The sequence below is a fragment of the Hemitrygon akajei genome, chromosome 7, assembly GCF_048418815.1.
Source record: "Hemitrygon akajei chromosome 7, sHemAka1.3, whole genome shotgun sequence".
NCBI lineage: Eukaryota > Metazoa > Chordata > Chondrichthyes > Myliobatiformes > Dasyatidae > Hemitrygon > Hemitrygon akajei.
In genome coordinates, this window is record NC_133130.1 from 103,484,229 (window position 1) to 103,499,197 (window position 14,969).

Sequence of the window (14,969 nt, forward strand, 5' to 3'; positions counted from 1 at the left end):
TCGCCGAACTGCGTACGTACACTCACGCTCTCCAACTGCCCTCACCGAACGGTGTACCTACACTCACGCTGTCCAACAGCCCACACCGAACGGCTTTCGTACATTCACGCTCTCCAACTGTCCTCGCCGAACGGCGTACCTACACTCACGCTCTCCAGCTGCACCAACCGAACAGCGTACGTACACTCACGCTCTCCAACAGCCCTCACCGAACGGCGTACGTACACTCACGCTCTCCAAACGCCCTCGCTGAATGGCGTACGTACACTCACGCTCTCCAACCGCCCTTGCCGAACGGCATACGTACACTCACGCTCTCCAACTGCCCTCGCCGAACGGCGTACGTACACTCACGCTCTCCAGCTGCACCAACCGAACGGCGTACGTATACTCACGCTCTCCAACAGCCCTTGCCGAACGGCGTACGTAGACTCACGCTCTCCAACCGCCCTTGCCGAACGGCGTACATACACTCACGCTCTCCAACCGCCCTTGCCGAACGGCGTACATACACTCACGCTCTCCAACCACCCTCGCCGAACGGCGTACTTACTCTCACGCTCTCCAACCGCCCTTGCCGAACGGCGTACATACACTCACGCTCTCCAACCGCCCTTGCCGAACGGTGTACGTACATTCACGCTCTCCAACCGCCCTCACCGAAAGACGTACCTACACTCACGCTCTCCAGCTGCACCAACCGAACAGCGTACGTACACTCACGCTCTCCAACAGCCGTCACCGAACGGCGTACGTACACTCACGCTCTCCAGCTGCCCTCACTGAACGGCGTATGTACACTCACGTTTCCAGCTGCCCTCACCGAACGGAGTACGTACACTCACGCTCTCCGACAGCCCTCGCCGAACTGCGTACGTACACTCACGCTCTCCAACTGCCCTCACCGAACGGTGTACCTACACTCACGCTATCCAACAGCCCACACCGAACGGCTTTCGTACATTCACGCTCTCCAACTGTCCTCGCCGAACGACGTACCTACACTCACGCTCTCCAGCTGCACCAACCGAACAGCGTACGTACACTCACGCTCTCCAACAGCCCTCACCGAACGGTGTACGTACACTCACGCTCTCCAACCGCCCTCACCGAACGACGTACCTACACTCACGCTCTCCAACCGCCCTCACCGAACGGCGTACATACACTCACGCTCTCCAACCGCCCTCGCCGAACGGCGTACTTACACTCACGCTCTCTAACCGCCCTCGCCGAATGGCGTACATACACTCACGCTCTCCAACAGCCCTCGCCGAACGGCGTACGTACACTCACGCTCTCCAGCTGCCCTCGCTGAACGGCGTACGTACACTCACGCTCTCCAACTGCCCTCACCGAACGGTGTACCTACACTCACGCTGTCCAACAGCCCACACCGAACGGCTTTCGTACATTCACGCTCTCCAACTGTCCTCGCCGAACGGCGTACCTACACTCACGCTCTCCAGCTGCCCTCGCTCAGCGGCGTACGTACACTCACGCTCTCCAACAGCCCTCCCTGAATGGCGTACGTACATTCATGCTCTCCAGCTGCCCTCACCGAACGGCGTACGTACACTCACGCTCTCCAGCTGCCCTCTCCAAGTGTCGTATGTACACTCACGCTCTCCAACCACCCTCGCCGAACGGCGTACGTACACTCACGCTCTCCAACAGCCCTTGCCGAACGGCGTACGTAGACTCACGCTCTCCAACAGCCCTGGCCGAACGGCGTACGTACACTCACGCTCTCCAACCGCCCTCACTGAACTGCGTACGTACACTCACGCTTTCCAGCTGCCCTCACCGAACGGAGTACGTACACTCACGCTCTCCGACAGCCCTCGCCGAACTGCGTACGTACACTCACGCTCTCCAACTGCCCTCACCGAACGGTGTACCTACACTCACGCTGTCCAACAGCCCACACCGAACGGCTTTCGTACATTCACGCTCTCCAACTGTCCTCGCCGAACGGCGTACCTACACTCACGCTCTCCAGCTGCCCTCGCTGAGCGGCGTACGTACACTCACGCTCTCCAACAGCCCTCCCTGAATGGCGTACGTACATTCATGCTCTCCAGCTGCCCTCACCGAACGGCGTACGTACACTCACGCTCTCCAGCTGCCCTCTCCAAGTGTCGTATGTACACTCACGCTCTGCAACCACCCTCGCCGAACGGCGTACGTACACTCACGCTCTCCAACAGCCCTTGCCGAACGGCGTACGTAGACTCACGCTCTCCAACCACCCTCGCCGAACGGCGTACTTACACTCACGCTCTCCAACCGCCCTTGCCGAACGGCGTACGTACACTCACGCTCTCCAACCGCCCTCGCCGAACGGTGTACGTACACTCACGCTCTCCAACCGCCCTCACCGAACGACGTACCTACACTCACGCTCTCCAGCTGCACCAACCGAACAGCGTACGTACACTCACGCTCTCCAACAGCCCTTGCCGAACGGCGTACGTAGACTCACGCTCTCCAACCACCCTCGCCGAACGGCGTACGTACACTCACGCTCTCCAACAGCCGTTGCTGAAAGACGTACGTACACTCACGCTCTCCAACAGCCCTCGCCGAACGGCGTACGTACACTCACGCTTTCCAGCTGCCCTCACCGAACGGAGTACGTACACTCACGCTCTCCGACAGCCCTCGCCGAACTGCGTACGTACACTCACTCTCTCCAACCGCCCTCGCCGAACTGCGTACGTACACTCACGCTCTCCAACCGCACTCGCCGAACGGCGTACGTACACTCACGCTTTCCAGCTGCCCTCCCTGAACGGCATACGTACACTCACCGCTCTCTAACAGCCCTCGCCGAATGGCGTACGTACACTCACGCTCTCCAACCGCCCTCACCGTACGGCGTACGTACACTCACGCTCTCCAACCGCCCTCACCGAACGGCGTACCTACACTCACGCTCTCCAACAGCCCTCGCCGAACGGCGTACGTACACTCACGCTCTCCAACAGCCCTCGCCGAACGGCGTACGTACACTCACGCTCTCCAACAGCCCTCGCCGAACGGCGTACGTACACTCACGCTCTCCAGCTGCCCTCACTGAACGGCGTATGTACACTCACGCTCTCCAGCTGCCCTCACCGAATGGTGTACCTACATTCACTCTCTCTAACAGCCCTCGCTGAACGGCGTACGTACACTCACGCTCTCCAGCTGCCCTCGCTGAACAGCGTACGTACACTCTCGCTCTCCAGCTGCCCTCGTCGAACGGTGTACATACACTCACGCTCTCCAGCTGCCCTCACCGAATGGCGTACGTACACTCACGCTCTCCAACCGCCCTCACCGTACGGCGTACGTACACTCACGCTCTCCAACCGCCCTCACCGTACGGCGTACCTACACTCACGCTCTCCAACAGCCCTCGCCGAACGGCGTACGTACACTCACGCTCTCCAACAGCCCTCGCCGAACGGCGTACGTACACTCACGCTCTCCAACAGCCCTCGCCGAACGGCGTACGTACACTCACGCTCTCCAGCTGCCCTCACTGAACGGCGTATGTACACTCACGTTTCCAGCTGCCCTCACCGAACGGAGTACGTACACTCACGCTCTCCGACAGCCCTCGCCGAACTGCGTACGTACACTCACGCTCTCCAACTGCCCTCACCGAACGGTGTACCTACACTCACGCTGTCCAACAGCCCACACCGAACGGCTTTCGTACATTCACGCTCTCCAACTGTCCTCGCCGAACGGCGTACCTACACTCACGCTCTCCAGCTGCACCAACCGAACAGCGTACGTACACTCACGCTCTCCAACAGCCCTCACCGAACGGCGTACGTACACTCACGCTCTCCAAACGTCCTCGCTGAATGGCGTACGTACACTCACGCTCTCCAACCGCCCTTGCCGAACGGCATACGTACACTCACGCTCTCCAACTGCCCTCGCCGAACGGCGTACGTACACTCACGCTCTCCAGCTGCACCAACCGAACGGCGTACGTATACTCACGCTCTCCAACAGCCCTTGCCGAACGGCGTACGTAGACTCACGCTCTCCAACCGCCCTTGCCGAACGGCGTACATACACTCACGCTCTCCAACCGCCCTTGCCGAACGGCGTACATACACTCACGCTCTCCAACCACCCTCGCCGAACGGCGTACTTACTCTCACGCTCTCCAACCGCCCTTGCCGAACGGCGTACATACACTCACGCTCTCCAACCGCCCTTGCCGAACGGTGTACGTACATTCACGCTCTCCAACCGCCCTCACCGAAAGACGTACCTACACTCACGCTCTCCAGCTGCACCAACCGAACAGCGTACGTACACTCACGCTCTCCAACAGCCGTCACCGAACGGCGTACGTACACTCACGCTCTCCAGCTGCCCTCACTGAACGGCGTATGTACACTCACGTTTCCAGCTGCCCTCACCGAACGGAGTACGTACACTCACGCTCTCCGACTGCCCTCGCCGAACTGCGTACGTACACTCACGCTCTCCAACTGCCCTCACCGAACGGTGTACCTACACTCACGCTATCCAACAGCCCACACCGAACGGCTTTCGTACATTCACGCTCTCCAACTGTCCTCGCCGAACGACGTACCTACACTCACGCTCTCCAGCTGCACCAACCGAACAGCGTACGTACACTCACGCTCTCCAACAGCCCTCACCGAACGGTGTACGTACACTCACGCTCTCCAACCGCCCTCACCGAACGACGTACCTACACTCACGCTCTCCAACCGCCCTCACCGAACGGCGTACATACACTCACGCTCTCCAACCGCCCTCGCCGAACGGCGTACTTACACTCACGCTCTCTAACCGCCCTCGCCGAATGGCGTACATACACTCACGCTCTCCAACAGCCCTCGCCGAACGGCGTACGTACACTCACGCTCTCCAGCTGCCCTCGCTGAACGGCGTACGTACACTCACGCTCTCCAACTGCCCTCACCGAACGGTGTACCTACACTCACGCTGTCCAACAGCCCACACCGAACGGCTTTCGTACATTCACGCTCTCCAACTGTCCTCGCCGAACGGCGTACCTACACTCACGCTCTCCAGCTGCCCTCGCTCAGCGGCGTACGTACACTCACGCTCTCCAACAGCCCTCCCTGAATGGCGTACGTACATTCATGCTCTCCAGCTGCCCTCACCGAACGGCGTACGTACACTCACGCTCTCCAGCTGCCCTCTCCAAGTGTCGTATGTACACTCACGCTCTCCAACCACCCTCGCCGAACGGCGTACGTACACTCACGCTCTCCAACAGCCCTTGCCGAACGGCGTACGTAGACTCACGCTCTCCAACAGCCCTGGCCGAACGGCGTACGTACACTCACGCTCTCCAACCGCCCTCACTGAACTGCGTACGTACACTCACGCTTTCCAGCTGCCCTCACCGAACGGAGTACGTACACTCACGCTCTCCGACAGCCCTCGCCGAACTGCGTACGTACACTCACGCTCTCCAACTGCCCTCACCGAACGGTGTACCTACACTCACGCTGTCCAACAGCCCACACCGAACGGCTTTCGTACATTCACGCTCTCCAACTGTCCTCGCCGAACGGCGTACCTACACTCACGCTCTCCAGCTGCCCTCGCTGAGCGGCGTACGTACACTCACGCTCTCCAACAGCCCTCCCTGAATGGCGTACGTACATTCATGCTCTCCAGCTGCCCTCACCGAACGGCGTACGTACACTCACGCTCTCCAGCTGCCCTCTCCAAGTGTCGTATGTAGACTCACGCTCTCCAACCACCCTCGCCGAACGGCGTACGTACACTCACGCTCTCCAACAGCCCTTGCCGAACGGCGTACGTAGACTCACGCTCTCCAACCACCCTCGCCGAACGGCGTACTTACACTCACGCTCTCCAACCGCCCTTGCCGAACGGCGTACGTACACTCACGCTCTCCAACCGCCCTCGCCGAACGGTGTACGTACACTCACGCTCTCCAACCGCCCTCACCGAACGACGTACCTACACTCACGCTCTCCAGCTGCACCAACCGAACAGCGTACGTACACTCACGCTCTCCAACAGCCCTTGCCGAACGGCGTACGTAGACTCACGCTCTCCAACCACCCTCGCCGAACGGCGTACGTACACTCACGCTCTCCAACAGCCGTTGCTGAAAGGCGTACGTACACTCACGCTCTCCAACAGCCCTCGCCGAACGGCGTACGTACACTCACGCTCTCCAGCCGCCCTCACTGAACTGCGTACGTACACTCACGCTTTCCAGCTGCCCTCACCGAACGGAGTACGTACACTCACGCTCTCCGACAGCCCTCGCCGAACTGCGTACGTACACTCACGCTCTCCAACTGCCCTCACCGAACGGTGTACCTACACTCACGCTGTCCAACAGCCCACACCGAACGGCTTTCGTACATTCACGCTCTCCAACTGTCCTCGCCGAACGGCGTACGTACACTCACGCTCTCCGACAGCCCTCGCCGAACTGCGTACGTACACTCACGCTCTCCAACTGCCCTCACCGAACGGTGTACCTACACTCACGCTGTCCAACAGCCCACACCGAACGGCTTTCGTACATTCACGCTCTCCAACTGTCCTCGCCGAACGGCGTACCTACACTCACGCTCTCCAGCTGCCCTCGCTGAGCGGCGTACGTACACTCACGCTCTCCAACAGCCCTCCCTGAATGGTGTACGTACATTCATGCTCTCCAGCTGCCCTCACCGAACGGCGTACGTACACTCACGCTCTCCAGCTGCCCTCTCCAAGTGTCGTATGTACACTCACGCTCTCCAACCACCCTCGCCGAACGGCGTACGTACACTCACGCTCTCCAACAGCCCTTGCCGAACGGCGTACGTAGACTCACGCTCTCCAACCACCCTCGCCGAACGGCGTACTTACACTCACGCTCTCCAACCGCCCTCGCCGAACGGTGTACGTACACTCACTCTCTCCAACCGCCCTCACCGAAAGACGTACCTACACTCACGCTCTCCAGCTGCACCAACCGAACAGCGTACGTACACTCACGCTCTCCAACAGCCGTCACCGAACGGCGTACGTACACTCACGCTCTCCAACCGCCCTCGCCGAACGACGTACCTACACTCACGCTCTCCAGCTGCACCAACCGAACAGCGTACGTACACTCACGCTCTCCAACAGCCCACGCCGAATGGCGTACGTACACTCACGGTCTCCAACCGCCCTTGCCGAACGGCATACGTACAGTCACGCTCTCCAACCGCCCTCGCCGAAAGGCGTACGTACACTCACGCTCTCCAACCGCCCTCACCGAACGGCGTACGTACACTCACGCTGTCCAACCACCCTCGCCGAACGACGTACGTACACTCACGCTCTCCAACAGCCCTCGCCGAACGGCGTACGTACACTCACGCTCTCCAACCGCCCTCACCGAACGACATACCTACACTCACGCTCTCCAGCTGCACCAACCGAACAGCGTACGTACACTCACGCTCTCCAACAGCCCTTGCCGAACGGCGTACGTAGACTCACGCTCTCCAACCGCCCTCGCCGAACGGCGTACTTACACTCACGCTCTCCAACCGCCCTTGCCGAACGGCGTACGTACACTCACGCTCTCCAACCGCCCTCGCCGAACGACGTACCTACACTCACGCTCTCCAGCTGCACCAACCGAACAGCGTACGTACACTCACGCTCTCCAACAGCCGTCACCGAACGGCGTACGTAGACTCACGCTCTCCAACCACCCTCGCCGAACGGAGTACGTACACTCACGCTCTCCAACAGCCCTTGCCGAACGGCGTACGTAGACTCACGCTCTCCAACAGCCCTTGCCGAACGGCGTACATACACTCACGCTCTCCAACAGCCCTTGCCGAACGGCGTACGTAGACTCACGCTCTCCAACCACCCTCGCCGAACGGCGTACTTACACTCACGCTCTCCAACCGCCCTTGCCGAACGGCGTACATACACTCACGCTCTCCAACCGCCCTCGCCGAACAGTGTACGTACACTCACGCTCTCCAACCGCCCTCACCGAACGACGTACCTACACTCACGCTCTCCAACCGCCCTCACCGAACGGCGTACATACACTAACGCTCTACAGCTGCCCTCGCCGAACTGCGTACGTACAGTCACGCTCTCCAACCGCCCTCACTGAACTGCGTACGTACACTCATGCTTTCCAGCTGCCCTCACCGAACGGAGTACGTACACTCACGCTCTCCAACAGCCCTCGCCGAACGGCGTTCGTACACTCACTCTCTCCAACCGCCCTCTCCGAACTGCGTACCTACATTCACTCTCTGTAACAGCCCTCGCTGAACGGCGTACGTACACTCACGCTCTCCAGCTGCCCTCGCTGAACAGCGTACGTACACACTCGCTCTCCAGCTGCCCTCGCCGAACGGTGTACATACACTAACGCTCTACAGCTGCCCTCGCCGAACTGCGTACGTACAGTCACGCTCTCCAACCGCCCTCACTGAACTGCGTACGTACACTCACGCTTTCCAGCTGCCCTCACCGAACGGAGTACGTACACTCACGCTCTCCAACAGCCCTCGCCGAACGGCGTTCGTACACTCACTCTCTCCAACCGCCCTCTCCGAACTGCGTACGTACACTCACGCTCTCCAACCGCACTCGCCGAACGGCGTACGTACACTCACGCTCTCCAGCCGCCCTCGCCGAACGGCGTACCTACACTCACGCTTTCCAGCTGCCCTCCCTGAACGGCATACGTACACTCACGCTCTCTAACAGCCCTCGCCGAATGGCGTACGTACACTCACGCTCTCCAACCGCCCTCACCGTACGGCGTACGTACACTCACGCTCTCCAACCGCCCTCACCGAACGGCGTACCTACACTCACGCTCTCCAACAGCCCTCGCCGAACGGCGTACGTACACTCACGCTCTCCAACAGCCCTCGCCGAACGGCGTACGTACACTCACGCTCTCCAACAGCCCTCGCCGAACGGCGTACGTACACTCACGCTCTCCAGCTGCCCTCACTGAACGGCGTATGTACACTCACGCTCTCCAGCTGCCCTCACCGAATGGTGTACCTACATTCACTCTCTCTAACAGCCCTCGCTGAACGGCGTACGTACACTCACGTTCTCCAGCTGCCCTCGCTGAACAGCGTACGTACACTCTCGCTCTCCAGCTGCCCTCGTCGAACGGTGTACATACACTCACGCTCTCCAGCTGCCCTCACCGAATGGTGTACCTACACTCACGCTCTCTAACAGCCCTCGCTGAACGGCGTACGTACACTCATGCTCTCCAGCTGCCCTCGCTGAACGGTATACATACACTCACGCTCTCCAGCTGCCCTCAGCGAACGGCGTACGTACACTCATGGTCTCCAGCCGCCCTCGCCGAACTGCGTACGTACACTCACGCTTTCCAACCGCCCTCACCGAATGGCGTACGTACACTCACGCTCTCCAACCGCCGTCACCGAACGGCGTACGTACACTCACACTTTCCAGCTGCCCTCACCGAACGGCGTACGTACACTCACGCTCTCCAGCTGCACCAACCGAACAGCGTACGTACACTCACGCTCTCCAACAGCCCTTGCCGAACGGTGTACGTAGACTAACGCTCTCCAACCACCCTCGCCGAACGGCGTACTTACACTCACGCTCTCCAACCGCCCTTGCCGAACGGCGTACATACACTCACGCTCTCCAACCGCCCTCGCCGAACGGTGTACGTACACTCACGCTCTCCAACCGCCCTCACCGAACGACGTACCTACACTCACGCTCTCCAACCGCCCTCACCGAACGGCGTACATACACTCACGCTCTCCAACCGCCCTCGCCGAACGGCGTACTTACACTCACGCTCTCTAACCGCCCTCGCCGAATGGCGTACATACACTCACGCTCTCCAACAGCCCTCGCCGAACGGCGTACGTACACTCACGCTCTCCAGCTGCCCTCGCTGAACGGCGTATGTACACTCACGCTCTCCAGCTGCCCTCACCGAATGGTGTACCTACATTCACTCTCTGTAACAGCCCTCGCTGAACGGCGTACGTACACTCACGCTCTCCAGCTGCCCTCGCTGAACAGCGTACGTACACTCACGCTCTCCAGCTGCCCTCGCCGAATGGTGTACCTACATTCACTCTCTGTAACAGCCCTCGCCGAACGGTGTACATACACTCACGCTCTCCAGCTGCCCTCGCCGAACGGCGTACGTACACTCACGCTCTCCAGCTGCCCTCGCTGAACAGCGTACGTACACACTCGCTCTCCCGCTGCCCTCGCCGAACGGTGTACATACACTAACGCTCTCCAACAGCCCTCGCCGAACGGCGTTCGTACACTCACTCTCTCCAACCGCCCTCACCGAACGGAGTACGTACACTCACGCTCTCCAACAGCCCTCGCCGAACGGCGTTCGTACACTCACTCTCTCCAACCGCCCTCGCCAAACTGCGTACGTACACTCACGCTCTCCAACCGCACTCGCCGAACGGCGTACGTACACTCACGCTTTCCAGCTGCCCTCCCTGAACGGCATACGTACACTCACGCTCTCTAACAGCCCTCGCCGAATGGCGTACGTACACTCACGCTCTCCAACCGCCCTCACCGTACGGCGTACGTACACTCACGCTCTCCAACCGCCCTCACCGAACGGCGTACCTACACTCACGCTCTCCAACAGCCCTCGCCGAACGGCGTACGTACACTCACGCTCTCCAACTGCCCTCACCGAACGGTGTACCTACACTCACGCTGTCCAACAGCCCACACCGAACGGCTTTCGTACATTCACGCTCTCCAACTGTCCTCGCCGAACGGCGTACCTACACTCACGCTCTCCAGCTGCACCAACCGAACAGCGTACGTACACTCACGCTCTCCAACAGCCCTCACCGAACGGCGTACGTACACTCACGCTCTCCAAACGCCCTCGCCGAATGGCGTACGTACACTCACGCTCTCCAACCGCCCTTGCCGAACGGCATACGTACACTCACGCTCTCCAACCGCCCTCGCCGAACGGCGTACGTACACTCACGCTCTCCAACCGCCCTCGCCGAACGTCGTACCTACACTCACGCTCTCCAGCTGCACCAACCGAACAGCGTACGTACACTCACGCTCTCCAACAGCCCTTGCCGAACGGCGTACGTAGACTCACGCTCTCCAACCGCCCTTGCCGAACGGCATACGTACACTCACGCTCTCCAACCGCCCTCGCCGAACGGTGTACGTACACTCACGCTCTCCAACCGCCCTCACCGAACGACGTACCTACACTCACGCTCTCCAACCGCCCTCACCGAACGGCGTACATACACTCACGCTCTCCAACCGCCCTCGCCGAACGGCGTACTTACACTCACGCTCTCTAACCGCCCTCGCCGAATGGCGTACATACACTCACGCTCTCCAACAGCCCTCGCCGAACGGCGTACGTACACTCACGCTCTCCAGCTGCCCTCGCTGAACGGCGTATGTACACTCACGCTCTCCAGCTGCCCTCACCGAATGGTGTACCTACATTCACTCTCTGTAACAGCCCTCGCTGAACGGCGTACGTACACTCACGCTCTCCAGCTGCCCTCGCTGAACAGCGTACGTACACTCACGCTCTCCAGCTGCCCTCGCCGAATGGTGTACCTACATTCACTCTCTGTAACAGCCCTCGCCGAACGGTGTACATACACTCACGCTCTCCAGCTGCCCTCGCCGAACGGCGTACGTACACTCACGCTCTCCAGCTGCCCTCGCTGAACAGCGTACGTACACACTCGCTCTCCCGCTGCCCTCGCCGAACGGTGTACATACACTAACGCTCTCCAACAGCCCTCGCCGAACGGCGTTCGTACACTCACTCTCTCCAACCGCCCTCACCGAACGGAGTACGTACACTCACGCTCTCCAACAGCCCTCGCCGAACGGCGTTCGTACACTCACTCTCTCCAACCGCCCTCGCCAAACTGCGTACGTACACTCACGCTCTCCAACCGCACTCGCCGAACGGCGTACGTACACTCACGCTTTCCAGCTGCCCTCCCTGAACGGCATACGTACACTCACGCTCTCTAACAGCCCTCGCCGAATGGCGTACGTACACTCACGCTCTCCAACCGCCCTCACCGTACGGCGTACGTACACTCACGCTCTCCAACCGCCCTCACCGAACGGCGTACCTACACTCACGCTCTCCAACAGCCCTCGCCGAACGGCGTACGTACACTCACGCTCTCCAACAGCCCTCGCCGAACGGCGTACGTACACTCACGCTCTCCAACAGCCCTCGCCGAACGGCGTACGTACACTCACGCTCTCCAGCTGCCCTCACTGAACGGCGTATGTACACTCACGCTCTCCAGCTGCCCTCACCGAATGGTGTACCTACATTCACTCTCTCTAACAGCCCTCGCTGAACGGCGTACGTACACTCACGCTCTCCAGCTGCCCTCGCTGAACAGCATACGTACACTCTCGCTCTCCAGCTGCCCTCGTCGAACGGTGTACATACACTCACGCTCTCCAGCTGCCCTCACCGAACGGCGTACGTACACTCACGCTCTCCAACCGCCCTCACCGTACGGCGTACGTACACTCACGCTCTCCAACCGCCCTCACCGAACGGCGTACCTACACTCACGCTCTCCAACAGCCCTCGCCGAACGGCGTACGTACACTCACGCTCTCCAACAGCCCTCGCCGAACGGCGTACGTACACTCACGCTCTCCAACAGCCCTCGCCGAACGGCGTACGTACACTCACGCTCTCCAGCTGCCCTCACTGAACGGCGTATGTACACTCACGTTTCCAGCTGCCCTCACCGAACGGAGTACGTACACTCACGCTCTCCGACAGCCCTCGCCGAACTGCGTACGTACACTCACGCTCTCCAACTGCCCTCACCGAACGGTGTACCTACACTCACGCTGTCCAACAGCCCACACCGAACGGCTTTCGTACATTCACGCTCTCCAACTGTCCTCGCCGAACGGCGTACCTACACTCACGCTCTCCAGCTGCACCAACCGAACAGCGTACGTACACTCACGCTCTCCAACAGCCCTCACCGAACGGCGTACGTACACTCACGCTCTCCAAACGCCCTCGCCGAATGGCGTACGTACACTCACGCTCTCCAACCGCCCTTGCCGAACGGCATACGTACACTCACGCTCTCCAACCGCCCTCGCCGAACGGCGTACGTACACTCACGCTCTCCAACCGCCCTCGCCGAACGTCGTACCTACACTCACGCTCTCCAGCTGCACCAACCGAACAGCGTACGTACACTCACGCTCTCCAACAGCCCTTGCCGAACGGCGTACGTAGACTCACGCTCTCCAACCGCCCTTGCCGAACGGCATACGTACACTCACGCTCTCCAACAGCCCTTGCCGAACGGCGTACGTAGACTCACGCTCTCCAACAGCCCTTGCCGAACGGCATACGTAGACTCACGCTCTCCAACCACCCTCGCCGAACGGCGTACTTACACTCACGCTCTCCAACCGCCCTTGCCGAACGGCGTACATACACTCACGCTCTCCAACCGCCCTCGCCGAACGGTGTACGTACACTCACGCTCTCCAACCGCCCTCACCGAACGACGTACCTACACTCACGCTCTCCAACCGCCCTCACCGAACGGCGTACGTACACTCACGCTCTCCAGCTGCCCTCACTGAACGGCGTATGTACACTCACGCTCTCCAGCTGCCCTCACCGAATGGTATACCTACATGCACTCTCTCTAACAGCCCTCGCTGAACGGCGTACGTACACTCACGCTCTCCAGCTGCCCTCGCTGAACAGCGTACGTACACTCTCGCTCTCCAGCTGCCCTCGTCGAACGGTGTACATACACTCACGCTCTCCAGCTGCCCTCACCGAATGGCGTACGTACACTCACGCTCTCCAACCGCCCTCACCGTACGGCGTACGTACACTCACGCTCTCCAACCGCCCTCACCGAACGGCGTACCTACACTCACGCTCTCCAACAGCCCTCGCCGAACGGCGTACGTACACTCACGCTCTCCAACAGCCCTCGCCGAACGGCGTACGTACACTCACGCTCTCCAACAGCCCTCGCCGAACGGCGTACGTACACTCACGCTCTCCAGCTGCCCTCACTGAACGGCGTATGTACACTCACGTTTCCAGCTGCCCTCACCGAACGGAGTACGTACACTCACGCTCTCCGACAGCCCTCGCCGAACTGCGTACGTACACTCACGCTCTCCAACTGCCCTCACCGAACGGTGTACCTACACTCACGCTCTCCAACCGCCCTCACCGAACGGCGTACGTACACTCACGCTCTCCAGCTGCACCAACCGAACAGCGTAAGTACACTCACGCTCTCCAACAGCCCTTGCCGAACGGCGTACGTACACTCACGCTCTCCAACAGCCGTCACCGAACGGCGTACGTACACTCACGCTCTCCAACAGCCGTCACCGAACGGCGTACGTACACTCACGCTCTCCAAACGCCCTCGCCGAATGGCGTACGTACACTCACGCTCTCCAACCGCCCTTGCCGAACGGCATACGTACACTCACGCTCTCCAACCGCCCTCGCCGAACGGCGTACGTACACTCACGCTCTCCAACCGCCCTCGCCGAACGACGTACCTACACTCACGCTCTCCAGCTGCACCAACCGAACAGCGTACGTACACTCACGCTCTCCAACAGCCCTTGCCGAACGGCGTACGTAGACTCACGCTCTCCAACCACCCTCGCCGAACGGCGTACTTACACTCACGCTCTCCAACCGCCCTTGCCGAACGGCGTACGTACACTCACGCTCTCCAACAGCCCTCGCCGAACGGCGTACGTACACTCACGCTCTCCAACAGCCCTCGCCGAACGGCGTACGTACACTCACGCTCTCCAGCTGCCCTCAATGAACGGCGTATGTACACTCACGCTCTCCAGCTGCCCTCACCGAA